The sequence below is a fragment of the Schistocerca gregaria genome, chromosome X (assembly GCF_023897955.1).
Source record: "Schistocerca gregaria isolate iqSchGreg1 chromosome X, iqSchGreg1.2, whole genome shotgun sequence".
NCBI classification, from domain to species: domain Eukaryota; kingdom Metazoa; phylum Arthropoda; class Insecta; order Orthoptera; family Acrididae; genus Schistocerca; species Schistocerca gregaria.
The window spans coordinates 600,684,933-600,699,183 of record NC_064931.1 but is presented as its reverse complement, the minus strand read 5'-3'; positions in this window follow the sequence as shown (position 1 = coordinate 600,699,183).

The following is a 14,251-nucleotide window of genomic DNA, read 5'->3' as shown; positions in this document are numbered from 1 at the left end:
TGCAAGTGGAATTACAAAAGGACCAACTTAGCACTGATATAAGATGTTCTCCACAATGTGTTTTATGCAGGCATGCAGAGTATTCATTGTAGTTACTTTAAGGTTTAGGGCTTAGCAGAAACAACTTCAAATTGTTTAACACCACACACCAGAAACTGCACATCACACCTCTCCTTTGTGATGAATTGTAATGGTACTTGTAGAAGGAAATATGCTACGATATTTCATACCAACGTATGTGTCACTTTGGCTCAGTTGGTATAGTACCAAACTAGTGGTTGTAGCTGATTCAACAGATTCAAGCAGTAGCCCCCATGGCAAATTCAGTATGGTACATTCACACTATGCATTGCAATAGGTTCACAACTAATTGTAGTAGTAAATTCATAATCAAGGATTCTCAGCCAGCTGCACTCACACACTCTTGATCGGTGACAATATTATTTTTAACTAACACTTATTTTCGCCATAGGATGGTGATGTAAATTTGATATTGGTGAAAACAAAATGTTAAACTCCAATCATCATTTTTTAAGTGGTTCCTCACATGTATCATTAGTGTTTTACAATGTAAATAGCAAATTTAACATTTCTGGCAGATTTCTATCCATTACGCAACCAGAGTGTCCAGGATTACTAGCTGTCAAATATATATTGGCCAACTTGACCACCTTGATATAAAACTCCACTGCACTTGTGGAACTCACAGACTGCTAACTAGCACTGTGCACTATGGAATGCTTGTGTGGTGCTGAGAGTGCTGAAAATGATGGAAGCTGTAGTTTGGGAAGCAGTTTTCTACAATTGTTGTGTATTTTTGGACATTTTGACATCCTGTATTTTGCTGTAACATGTATGGGGTAAGTGTTACGCAGTCTCCCCAGATCAATTTCCTGCTTCAGATAAATTTTGAATTTGTAGCATGTTATTCCATTGCGATAAAGTTTTTAGACTTATGGCTTCAAAATAACTTCCAATGGCACACACATATAAACAAAATTAATGGAACACTAAATAAAATATATTACAGTGTGTGTTTACTCTCTGTCAAAGTAAAGTTATAGCACTGTCTGAACTGCATAATTTGCTCAATTCCATAGCATCCTACTATATAGAATTATATTCTCGGGTAATACACCACCTAGTTAAGTCATCTTCTTAACTCATAAAAGAACTGTAAGTGCCATGCAACATGCTCGACAAACAGATTCTTGCAAATCCCTCTTTCAAAAGTCATCAATTCTCCCTCTTCCTTGTATGTGTTATTGTTGTGGTCTTCAGTCCTGAGACTGGTTTGATGTAGCTCTCCATTCTACTCCATCCTGTGCAAGCTTCTTCATCTCCCAGTAACTACTGCAACCCACATCCTTCTGAATCTGCTTAGTGTATTCATCTCTTGGTCTCCCTCTATGATTTTTACCCTCCACGCTGCCCTCCAATACTAAATTGGTGATCCCTTGATGCCTCATAACGTGTCCTACTGACTGATCCCTTCTTCTAGTCAAGTTGTGCCACAAATTTCTCTTCTCCTCAATCCTATTCAATACCTCCTCATTCGTTATGTGATCTACCCATCTAATCTTCAGCATTCTTCTGTAGCACCACATTTCAAAAGCTTCTTTTCTCTTCTTGGCCAAACTAGTTATCGTCCATGTTTCACTTCCATACATGGCTACACTCCATACAAATACTTCCAGAAACGACTTCCTGACACTTAAATCTATAATCGATGTTAACAAATTTCTCTTCTTCAGAAACGCTTTCCTTGCCATTGCCAGGCTATATTTTATATCCTCTCTACTTCAACCATCATCAGCTATTTTGCTCCCCAAATAGCAAAACTCCTTTACTACTTTAAGTGTCTCATTTCCTAATCTAATTCCGTAAGCATCACCAGACTTACTTCAGCTACATTCCATTATCCTCGTTTTGCTTTTGTTGATGTTCATCTTATATCCTCCTTTCAAGACATTGTCCATTCCGTTCAACTGCTCTTTCAAGTCCTTTGCTGTCTCTGACTGAATTACAATGTCATCGGCTGACCTCAAAGTTTTTATTTCTTCTCCATGGATTTTAATACCTACTCCGAATTTTTCTTTTGTTTCCTTCACTGCTTGCTCAATATACAGATCGAACAACATCAGGGATAGGCTACAACCCTGTCTCAATCTCTTCCCAACCACTGCTTCCCTTTCATGCCCCTCAACTCTTATAACTGCCATCTGGTTTCTGTACAAATTGTAAATAGCCTTTCGCTCCCTGTATTTTACCCTGCCACCTTCAGAATCTGAAAGAGAGTATTCCAGTCAACATTGTCAAAAGCTTTCTCCAAGTCTACAAATGCTATAAACATAGGTTTGCCTTTCCTTAATCAAGCTCCTAAGATAAGTCGTAGGGTCAGTATTTGCCTCACGTGTTCCAACATTTCTGTGGAATCAAAACTGATCTTCCCTGAGGTCAGCTTCTACCAGTTTTTCCATTAGTATGTATAGAATTCGCGTTAGTATTTTGCATCCGTGACTTATTAAACTGATAGTTCGGTAATTTTCACATCTATCAGCACCTGCTTTCTTTGGTATAGGAATTATTATATTCTTCTTGAAGTCTGAGGGTATTTCGCCTGTCTCATACATCTTGCTCACCAGATGGTAGAGTTTTGTCAGGACTGGCTCTTTCAAGGCTGTCACTAGTTCTTATGGAATGTTGTCTACTCCCGGGGCCTTGTTTCGACTCAGGTCTTTCAATGCTCTGTCAAACTCTTCAAGCAGTATCGTATCTTCCATTTCATCTTCATCTACATCCGCTTCCATTTCTATAATATTGTCCTCAAGAACATACCCCTTATATAGACCCTTTTTGTACTCCTTCCACCTTTCTGATTTTCCTTCTTTGCTTAGAACTGGCTCTGAGCACTATGGGACTTAACATCTATGGTCATCAGTCCCCTAGAACTTAGAACTACTTAAACCTAACTAACCTAAGGACAACACACAACACCCAGCCATCACGAGGCATAGAAAATCCCTGACCCCGCCGGGAATCCAACGCGGGAACGCTACCACACGACCACGAGATGCAGGCGCTTAGAACTGGGTTCCCATCTGAGCTCTTAATATTCATACAAGTGGTTCTCTTTTCTCCAAGTTAGATAAGCCTCTACAACCTTACATCTGTCCTCTAGCCATCCCTGCTTAGCCATTTTGCACTTCCTGTCGATTTCTTTTTTGAGACATTTGTATTCCTTTTTGCCTGCTTCATTTACTGCATTTTTATATTTTCTCCTTTCATCAATTAAATTCAATATTACTTCTGTTACCAAAGGATTTCTACTAGCCCTGGTCTTTTTACCTACTAGATCCTCTGTGCCTTTCACTATTTCATCTCTCAAAGCTACCCATTCTTCTTCTACTATATTTCTTTCCCCCATTCCTGTCAATTGTTCCCTTATGCTGTCCCTGAAACTCTGTACAACCTCTGGTTCTTTCAGTTTATCCAGGTCCCATCTCCTTAAATTCCCACCTTTTTGCAGTTTCTTCAGTTTTAATCTACAGTTCATAACCAATAGATTGTGGTCAGAGTTCACATCTGCCAAGTGTTAGCTATCATTAAGTTGTGCTCTGTGCAAAATTCTACCAGACGGCTTCCTCTTTCATTTTTTAGCCCCAATCCATATTCACCTACTACGTTTCCTTCTCTTCCTTTTCCTACTACCGAATTCCAGTCACCCATGACTATTAAATTTTCATCTCCCTTCACTATCTGAATAATTTCTTTTATTTCATCATACATTTCTTCCATTTCTTCATCATCTGCAGAGCTAGTTGGCATATAAACTTGTACTACTGTGGTAGGCGTGGGCTTCGTGTCTATCTTGGCCATGATAATGCATTCACTATGCTGTTTGTAGTAGCTTACCCACACTCCTATTTTTTTATTCATTATTAAACCTACTCCTGCATTCCCCCGTTTTGATTTTGTATTTATAACTCTGTATTCGCCTGACCAAAAGTCTTCCTCCTGCCACTGAACTTCACTAATTCCCACTATACCTAACTTTAACCTATCCATTTCCCTTTTTAAATTTTCTAACCTACCTGCCCGATTAAGGGATCTGACATTCCACGCTCCAATTGTAGAACGCCAGTTTTCTTTCTTCTGATAACGATGCCCTCCTGAGTAGTCCCCACCCGGAGATCCGAATGGAGGACTATTTTACCTCCGGAATATTTTACTCAAGAGGACGCCATCATCATTTAACCATACAGTAAAGCTGCATGCCCATGGGAAAAATTACGGCTGTAGTTTCCCCTTGCTTTCAGCCGTTCGCAGTACCAGCACAGCAAGGCTATTTTGGTTAGTGTTACAAGGCCAGATCAGTCAATCATCCAGACTATTGCCCCTGCAACTACTGAAAAGGCTGCTGCCCCTCTTCAGGAACCACCCATTTGTCTGGCCTCTCAACAGATACCCCTCCATTGTGGTTGCACCTACGGTAAGGCTATCTGTATCGCTGAGACACGCAAGCCCCCCCACCAACGGCAAGGTCCATCGTTCATGGGGGGGGGGGGGGGGGGGGGGGGAGGGGGGCTGTATGTATGTACTAGAAATCTGTGAATATATTAGAAAGAATTTAAAAGATGTAAATAAAAATTTTAATATCCATGAACATGATACAAGACAAAAGGAAAAGTTTTATGTCCAGTCAATAAGGACATCAGCCTGTAAAACCTCCACAGTAAATGATGATATACAAATTTAAAATATTCTTCAGTATAAAGTAAAAGACCTATCATCATTCTTACTCTTTTGTAAAACCCTAAGGGCATTGTTATTGCAATATTGCTTCTATTCAGTAGCAGAATTTATAGATCATTTTAGATACAAAAGACTTGAAACAAGACAGTGCAGCTACTGCAAGAGACTTTATGGTTAAAGCTAAAATTCATGTATCTGCTGAAATAATTTTATATATTATTTACAAAGGTTTTTGCAGTAGCTGCACTGTCTTGTTTCAAGTCTTTTGTATCTTAAATGATCTAGAAATTCTGCTACTGAATAGAAGCAATGATCCAATAAGAATGCCCTTAGGGTTTTACAAAAGAGCAACAATGATGATATGTCTTTTTCTTTATATGGAAGACCTTTGTAAATGTGAGGAAATGTAGATCAGCAAATTGTAAGTAATTACATTTTTACAAAAAATTGTGAAGTGAACTGTTTGATAATCTATAACTAACAAAACTGTATCATTATAGATCCCACTGATGATGACTTAGAAAAGGAGAAGGCGAAACATGTATGGGATTAATAAAATAACTGGCAGCAGGAAAACTCAGTTTGATTTGCAAATCAAGTATTGTAAATTTGTGTTTACTGTGAAGGTTTTATAGGCTGGTGTCCTTATTGACTGGACATGAAACTTTTCCTTTTGTCTTGTATCTTTTCTTCCTCACCACCATAGTTTCTTCTCTAAAGCTGGTAACAAATGTTAAATATGTTCATGTTGAAATACATTGCAGAAGCAGAATATTTATTATCTTACAGTGTTTTCCAAAGAATTACCTAAATTGAAGTACTCTGTTGTGAAAAGTTTTGTAATTGAATCATATACATCCATGTACACAGAAAGTAAAATGCATAAATAACTATTGGTAAAAGGTTATACTGATAGCATAAAATAATATAAACTATTTAATTTCCAAGAATTCTTCAAATGAGTAGAATTTATTGCATTTTGAGCAAGATTCTAATACTACCTTGCATTTATTGATTTGTGGTGACTGAGCTGATGATTGAAATGAATGCCAGAACTTGCAAAATTTTGTATTTGTAGGTATTATGAATGAGGAGAAACCTTGAAGAAGGTAAATGAAGCAAGTGACTCTTTCTTGTGTTATGTATTGCAAAGCCCAACTCATGTTAAATTCCTGGTGTTTAATATTACAGAGAGAAGCCTATTGAACAGGAAACTTGCTAAATGGTGTACATCTTTCTGTCCATTGCTTGATGAAGTGTTACCCAAGTGCATATCATTTTTCTGTCTAGCATTCACTGAATGAATGTTGCAATGTTTTATGACTGAGTCACTATTAGCAACAGCAAATCCCATTGTGGGATATATGTACATGGATGCTGGAGTTAGAGGTCTGAGACACCAGACAATAGCCTTATACATTCACATAGTTATACCCTTTTTCATTACACCCAGTTTACAAATTGACACCTCAGATAAGACAGTCTTTTTCTGAGCTAGGGATATTCTTGGTGAGGGCACAGAATATCCTCAAAATATAACACTGTACAAGATAATAGAATGAAAGTAGGCAAAGTATTCAAGAATGTCTTGAAGAAGTGTGTTCTGGGGTTTGTAAATATTGGAAGTGTGTATATATGGAGAGCATGTGAACTTGAGCCAGTCAGAGTTTCACTTCCTTTCCTCTTTTCTTTTCTTTCAAAAACCTTTTAATTATTTCACTGTTTTCCCCTCCTTTTCTCTGTCTCTTTTTTTCTTATTATTTATCTCCATGATTTTTGTTAAATTTCGGTGTTTCTGATTTTATTTCTGAATTGTTTTCTGTCCTTAATTTCTTGTTCTGAGAGCTTCAATAACTCCAAGTCATCTTGTGCTTCTTTCATTTAACTACTCTTTGATTTATTTCTGTTAATGATGTTAAATTTTTCCTAGTAAGTCTTTTTTCATTCATCATACATAGGTGCCTGTACACCTGTGGGCATATTTTCCTGAATCTATCTCTGATGTCTTATTTTTAGTGTTCATTTGCAGGTTAATGTACTCAAATTCTGTCTCTGAGAATAGTGCCATGGATTTTTCTAAGAGTTTTCCTTTCTTGTGTCTCATCAATGTCATGAATTTATATCATCCCTCAAATTACTGTGATTTCTGCCACATACAAGAGTTCTGGTGAAACAATCACGTTGCAGTGTCATGGTTTTACATTTATGAAATACTGGCCATTTGTTGCAGAGATTCCACATCAGTTCGCGTATCTTTTGTAGTTGGAATAGCCTTTCTGTATTGGAAATCGTGTTCAGTTCTGTGGTTTGGACTGTTTCTCTTTAGCACTTGCAGTAAGTGATCTTTTGGATTTCCCATCTGTATTTTCAGTTACTCACACTAGTATAAGGCACTTATCCATCAATAGTACACTACTGGCCATTAAAATTGCTACACCAAGAAGAAATGCAGATGATAAACAGGTATTCATTGGACAAATATATTATACTAGAACTGACATGTGATTACATTTTCACACAATTTGGGTGCATAGAGCCTGAGAAATCAGTACCCAGAACAACCACCTCTGGCCGTAATAATGGCCTTGATACACTTGGCCATTGAGTCAAACCTGTACAGGTACAGCTGCCCATGCAGCTTCAACACGATACCACAGTTCATTAAGAGTAGTGACTGGCGTATTGTGACAAGCCAGTTGCTTGGCCACCATTGACCAGACGTTTTCAGTTGGTGAGAGATTTGGAGAATGTGCTGGCCAGGGCAGCAGTCGAACATTTTCTGTATCCAGAATGGCCTGTACAGGGCCTGCAACATGTGGTCGTGGATTATCCTGCTGAAATGTAGGGTTTTGCAAGGATCGATTCAAGGCTAGAGCCACGAGTTGTAACACATCTGAAATGTAGCATCCACTGTTCAAAGTGCCGTAATTGTGAACACGAGGTGACCGAGATGTGTAACTAATGGTACCCCACACCATCATGCTGGGTGATATTCCAATATGGCAATGACGACTACATACTTCCAATGTGCGTTCACTGTGATGTCGCCAAACACGGATGCAACCATCATGATGCTGTAAACAGAAGCTGGATTCATCTGGAAAAATGAAGTTTTGCCATTTGAGCACCCAGTTTCATCATTTAGTACACCATTGCAGGTGTTCCTGTCTGTGATACAGCGTCAAGGGTAACCTCAGCCGTGGTCTCCAAGCTGATAGACAATGCTGCTGCAAATGTCATCAAACTGTTTGTGCAGGTGGTTGTTGTCTTGCAAACGTCCTCATCTGTTGACTCAGGGATCGAGATGTGGCTGCACGCTCTGTTACAGTCATGTGGATAAGATGCCTGTCATCTCAACTGCTGGTGATACGAGGCCGTTGCGATCAAGCATGGCGATCCGTATTACCCTCCTGGAGTCACTGATTCCATATTCTGCTAACAGTCATTGGATCTCGACCAATGCGAGCAGCAATGTCACAATACGATAAACTGCAATCATGATAGGCTACAATCCAACCTTTATCAAAGTCTGAAACGTGATGTACGCATTTCTCCTCCTTACATGAGGCATCACAACAACGTTTCACTAGGCAACGCCGGTCAACTGCTGTTTGAGAAATCGGTTGGAAACTTTCCTCATGTCAGCACGTTGTAGGTGTTGCCACCGGCGCCAACCTTGCGTGAATGCTCTGAAAAGCTAATCATTTGCATATCACAGCATCTTCTTCCTTTCAGTTATATTTCGTGTCTGTAGCACATCATCTTCATGGTGCAGCAATTTTAATGGCCAGTAGTGTAGTATCTGCATTACAGAAAACAAAATGTCTTTCAAAATAAGTTTTAGTGCCTATAACATACCGTATTTTGTATTAATTAATGGAAAATCTCATATAAAGATGTGAAACAATTACTAACAAAGAGATAGAGGGGCTGGCCAGTACTTACCTCAGCTCAGTACAGCCGATAGAGACACAAAAAACAACCGAAAATTTAAGCTCCTAGCTTTCGGAATAAATGTTCCTTCATCAGGGAGGAGAGAGAGGAAAGAAAGGGAAGGAGGGAAAGTGGATTTAGTTACTCACAACCCAGGTTATGAAGCAACAGGGAAAGGAAAACAGGGAAGGTAGCAAGGATGGAGGCATGGTTGTCAGAGGGAAGCCAAAGATATCTTTGGCTTCCCTCTGACAACCATGCCTCCATCCTTGCTACCTTCCCTGTTTTCCTTTCCCTGTTGCTTCATAACCTGGGTTGTGAGTAACTAAATCCACTTTCCCTCCTTCCCTTTCTTTCCTCTCTCTCCTCCCTGATGAAGGAACATTTATTCCGAAAGCTAGGAGCTTAAATTTTCGGTTGTTTTTTGTGTCTCTATCGGCTGTACTGAGCTGAGGTAAGTACTGGCCAGCCCCTCTATCTCTTTGTTCGTATTTTGTATTACTATTTCTATTACTGAAATGCATATCCTGCTTAATATTTTGGAAGAAGCAGAAATTGTATCATATCTGATGAAACATCTGGACGTAATTTTGACCCCTCAAGATAATGAAGTAGGCCTGTTCCTTTGCTGCCCTCCAATGCACATTAGTAAACTGATAGTTTTATTGGCCTACACTACTTACTGCATAGGATGTGTTGTGTCCTATATTGGTACTGACATATAGTAAACATCCCAGAAATGGCACTTAAACCTCATCACCCTGAACACCCCAAAGCTTTAATGCAGCTTATATTGATGTTTCCATGGGAATGCAACCAAAGATATGGAAGCACTGTGATATAACGCTCTTTGTCAAGTTTTAAATTAGCACACTTACTTCCCAGTTTCTAGTTATACGGATGCCTGGACAGGACTTTGTTCCTCTTACATCATTAACTTCAAAATGCTCAGTTAAGTCTCGATAACAGTTTGTTTTTCAACACAGTATTATCACAAAATACATTAAAATCATCAAGGTACAAAGCAACAATTGTAAGACTTTTACCTGACCTTTAAATGTATGCACAGCTTTCATGAGTATTTTGGTCTAACAGTACACTTTTTGCCTTTTCATTCCACTGTCTAGCTGACCATTTTAAACCATAGATGATATCAGCTATTTTATTACCTTTTCATACAAAAACCATCTGGTTGCTTTGTGAGAAGAGTTTTAGGATAAAAAATTATTAATCTTAAAATCAGGACTTACTGCTAAACTACCGAGAGATCTGAGAGTATTTCAGCTCACAAATGATGAAAATGTTTCATCATAATCTGTACCAAACATTTGAATAAATCCCTCTAGCAGCAAGTCTAATACTATAGCATGCTGTGCAACTGTACCCCTTTTCAACTTAAATACTCATTTGTTATTTATGATACTTTTACTCTTTGTTGGGTCCACAAGTCCCCAACCACCATTGTTCTGGACTCACTTTATTTCCTCTTCTATGACCTTTATCTACTCTTCACTGTCACTCCTTGACATGGCATCTTCCAGATTCAAAGTATGTCTCCCTGAGTGAAAAACACCCCTTGCACTTACACAGGTGAAATAATATGGGTACTCTTTGAGTTTGACTACATGGGCTGGCCTTCTGATTTGTCAGTCATCTTCTGGAACATTGTGGTCCATAAGCACCATCTGAATCTTCTCGATGTCTACCCTAGACTTAGCATCTGGGATATAGTCCAGGTCGTGATCAGTGTCTGCAGTATCACTCCCACCATTGATGACTTCCACTACTTCCTCTGACTCACCCCATTCAGCACACCATTCACTTGGCCGCAACACACAATAATCTTCACTTACAGGTGGTGCCCTGGTGTTGTCAGCTGAACATTTGTTCTCCAGAAAAATGACATTTCTGCCTTTGACTATTTTCTTGGGTCTCTGTGGATCAGTGAGTTTGTAACCTTCAGTCCTTTCATCATAACATAAAAAGATAAATTTGTTAGTCTTGGTCTCCCACTCCCTTTTATTTTGATATAGTATATTAGGAAAGGCTCAACAACCAAATACTTTTAGATTGTTAAAAAAGATATTTTTACTATTCCACAACTCCTGTGGATTTATGGAAGGAGTAGTTTAAGTGCTCTATGAGGACCATGGACAAATCCACAAAATATGAACACAATTTTCAAACTCCAGAAAAGAGCCATAAGAATAATAACCAGAAATAGTAGTCGAGCTCATTGTAAAGATCTGTTCAAAACACTGGGAATTTTAACTGCTCCATGTGAACACATTTACCAGTCAGTTGTACACATCAAAAGTAACATTGGCAATTACTGCACAAACAGCTCTGTCCATGACCATGCAACAAGAGATAGACTCAACTTACATTTACCAAGAAAAAATAAACATAAAACTCAAAACAGCATTTTCTACCAAGGAATAAAACTGTACAATAAATTACCAAAAGAGATTAAAGAAATTTCAAAAATACACTTATTTAAGAAGGCAGCTAAAAAGTACCTGTTATGCAATACATTTTATACATTGAAGGATTACTTAGATAAAGCACAGTAGGGGTTTGATAAAAAAATGTTATACAAACAAATAACAATAATAATGATGATTATAAAACATCCAATATTCCACATAACACCTTCACTTTATTATTTTTCTTCTTTTTTCCTTTCTAGAGACACTCTCCCCTCAAGCTATGCATAGCACAACACTAACACCTCTTCCTCTTTCTGAGCTCAACATCTCACTCATTATGAAGGGATGCTGACTCAGTTTTTCAGGATAGCAAATGGGAACTTGCAGTACAGAAAATGGCCCAAGGATCACCTGTGTGTGTGTGTGTGTGTGTGTGTGTGTGTGTGTGTGTGTGTAGTGAGTGAAGTGTTATGAAACAATGTGTGTATAGTGTGTGCAGTGACTGATAGTGAAATATGAGTGAATAGTGTGGCATTACATTATTTAATGAGTTATTTTTAAATAAATTATTGTATACCAGGAGTAAAATCTAATGATTGTCTCTAACTAGAAGTCTGTAAATATATGTGTATACGAATTAGCTTATTGTAAATTGATCTAAGCTTGTAAATACTTTGACATGTCCTATATCCTTGTAAAAAGAGATCTACGGATGAATAAAACTACTACTACTACTACTACTACTACTACTACTACTATGTATGTAACTGTATTGCATGCCTCCGCCCTTTAGTTGTTAGGTAGACCAGAGTCATATAACATGCAATATGCCATCTCATAAATTGATTTGTTGGTTCTTTTCACAGCACTGTACTGTTCTGGACTGTGGGCACACTAATGTGATGCTCAGTCTCATTCTCACTGAGAAATGGATCAAACCTAGGAGTTCACAAAGTCAGTGCTATTGTCTGTTCAAACAGTTTTGTCATTTTGCCATCCTATTATCTGCCCAAGTTTTAAACTCACAGCAACAATTATATGTTTGATCTTTACTCTTGAGAAAATAACAGAATTCTGGAATGGTCATCCACTAGTAAATGCATGTACATAACCAAACCATGTGACATTTGCTCCTCTAAGCCAAACACTTCAGGTGCACTCTGTGGTCCAGTCATAGGAAATGGAAATTTAGACACATTATCAAGCACATGTGAGTTACACTTATCAAAAAGACAGAATCACAACACTTCAACTTTATGTCTCCACTCTGTAAATATGATTTAAGTCCTGTGTCAACTCTGACATGACCAAGTGTACTCTATCCTAAATCTTCCATGTTACTAATTTTTCTAACTGCCAGAGCATGCTCAACTGACACAGACTGAACATTTTTAGTTAATAGATGCCATTTGACTCCAACTAACTACAAAGGAGCTCACCACTTTTGAGCATCTTACATGTATCTTTGTCAAAAACAATATTTACGCCTCTCTTAACCAAAGGAGACACTGGCAAAAATTTATTGGAAAAACCAGGGACAAGAATAACATAACTGACAATAGCATTTTCTTTCCCTTCACTTACTAGTTAAACATTATCAGCACACTACAATTTTTTGTTTGCAATTTTCTGGCACAAAATCTCGAAACTACACCTTTCTTGAAGTCAAGTCAGTGATCCACTCATTCTTGTTGAAATCAGACACACAGTGCACAAAACAATGACTTGTCATCTCCCTTTGAATCCTTCTTTGATGATCTGAGTTGACCATAATTCAAGCAATTGAAACATTTTATTTTCTTAATTTCTTGTTTATATTTGGAAAACTGCTGCTCTGATTTCTTACAATCCTTTGTGAATAAAGCACTCTCACCATCATCTTTGTCCAAGTTGAACTATCCTGTCACACTTCCATTTAATAACTTTTCTTTCATGTTTTCCACTGTGAAATTTTCATCTGCTGTGCTGGATTATATGCTCATTCAGTAAATCAGACAAACTTTTGGTAAATTTCTCAGCATAATGAGTGGAATTAGTCCATCATCCACTGGATTGCTCATGCTCTGTAGTTTTTTTGGCTGAATTCAGAATATGGGAAACGTAATTTTAAGTATTTCCTTCAAATGTGGATAATGTGGTGTCCAACAGACCATCCTAGTGATCCATTAACCTAGTCTTCTTCTTACCAGCAAGCAATTTTTCCAGGGTGTCCTGAGCTAATTTTGCCTTTGTTATGTTTTCCATATGTGCATATAGAGATTTGTCCGCATACAAAAGAGTAATTGTCCATGTATCTACATCCTCCTCCGCACCCATGGAGTAGTCCCATAATTTTTCACAAATTAGAATTAGCTGCATCACTGACTTCCATGTGTTGCAGTCATTCTTGCTCTTCAGTCTGTATGGTTTTTATCAAACTTAAAATTTAAGACTTTTGGAAATGTGAATTTATGGACATTGAATCACATTACTAGTTTCTTAAAAAATCCACAATAAGTATACATATTACATATTTCCAAAGCCTTTGTGTTTCAGTGTTAGACACATGGATCACATTATAGTGGAGATAACAGTGTTCAGTTTTTGCACAAGGCCTGAATGTGATACTATCAAGAAAGTCTTCCATCTATTCTCAGCCCTAAGACATTAAAACAGATGATTTCACTGTTTGATGGACTTGGGAAAATAAAATGTTGGTTTTACAGGAGCTCCATGTCAGAAACTTAATACATTGTGTTTTGTTGCAGGTAAGTGTTATTTGTTCTCTGAAAGCAATAAATGTTACTAAATTCTTTGAAATTTTAGAGGATGTTCAGAAAAGTCACTGATATCCTCCGCATGGAGTTTACAGCATCAATGAAATGGGACTTTTGATTGTACAATCTAAATTGTCTAAGGTTTTTGTACTAAAAGTTAGAGGGCAAGTTGGCTCCCTTACATCAAACAAAAGAGTCATTCTCTCTTTGTTTGTAATTTGTGTATCTACAGAAGGGACTTTTATCCCTCCTTTCTTCACATTTCCCAGACAGTGGATGAAAGTAGAGCTCTTTGAGATGGTTCTCCACCTGGGACAGCTTTTGGTTGTCACCTGTCAGAGTAGATGCAAAGTGAGATATTTACACAATGGTTTGACA